The following is a 932-nucleotide window of genomic DNA, read 5'->3' as shown; positions in this document are numbered from 1 at the left end:
CGTATTCTAAGCAATGCCTAATGCATGCTATTTAACTGCTGAGGAACATGGAAGAGCCAAATGAAATGTACTTTCCTTTTTTTTTTAAGTTGTAAATAACCCTGTGTAACAGCAAAATTTGTTTTAGGCATCTGCTGTCACATTTTACTAGTCAGATATGTTAGTAGTTATTGCTTTCAAAATAAGAATTTGGTTATCACTTTATCCATAGGTTCACACTTAAAACTTATATACTATGGTATAATTGAACAGCTAACAAAAAAGTTCTATTATTTCTGTTGAATTATAATTTTATCCAGTAACATCTTTCAAGATAGTGAATTTAAAAGATGCAATGACTGAGGGATCATGGTTGCACAAGATGTTTTTGGTTTTCTGTAATGAAAATAATTGCAAGACAGACAAAGTTATACTGAAATAAGCTTGATGAAATTCAGACGGTGAAGGGCAAAATTTGGTGACTACTATACCTAAGAGCTTTGCTCTGATGAATCTTAAACAACTCCTGCAGTGGAATTATTTTGCTGTTAGTTATGTAGGGCAGACCTAGGCAAATTAAGCATTTCTTGACATATGGAAGCAGCAGTATTGGTGCATGACTGGTGCTGGTCAAAAATGAAAGCAGTAAGAGCAGGTATTGTCGTGCCATCCGGTTGTTCTAATAGCCCAACTCCACGTATGCTAGACCTATGTCAAACAAGAGGGAAGGATATATGGGACAGGCAGGCAGAGCAAAACATTGGGGCTTTACAGCTACTAGAACAAAGGAAGTTGCTTCTCTGTAACAAGCCTAAATCGCTTTGGCCTTTTTTAAGGTAGAAAGATTCTACTGGAACCAGCATAATCCCTGCTAGTAAATTAGATCATTGATTTTGGCTGTAGCAGGAATGCTACATAGGTAAGTTAAACTATTTTTTTCTTTTTTAATATAT

The sequence above is a fragment of the Aquila chrysaetos genome, chromosome 10 (genome assembly GCF_900496995.4).
Source record: "Aquila chrysaetos chrysaetos chromosome 10, bAquChr1.4, whole genome shotgun sequence".
In the NCBI taxonomy this organism is placed as follows: domain Eukaryota; kingdom Metazoa; phylum Chordata; class Aves; order Accipitriformes; family Accipitridae; genus Aquila; species Aquila chrysaetos.
Note: the sequence above shows the minus strand (reverse complement) of the source record.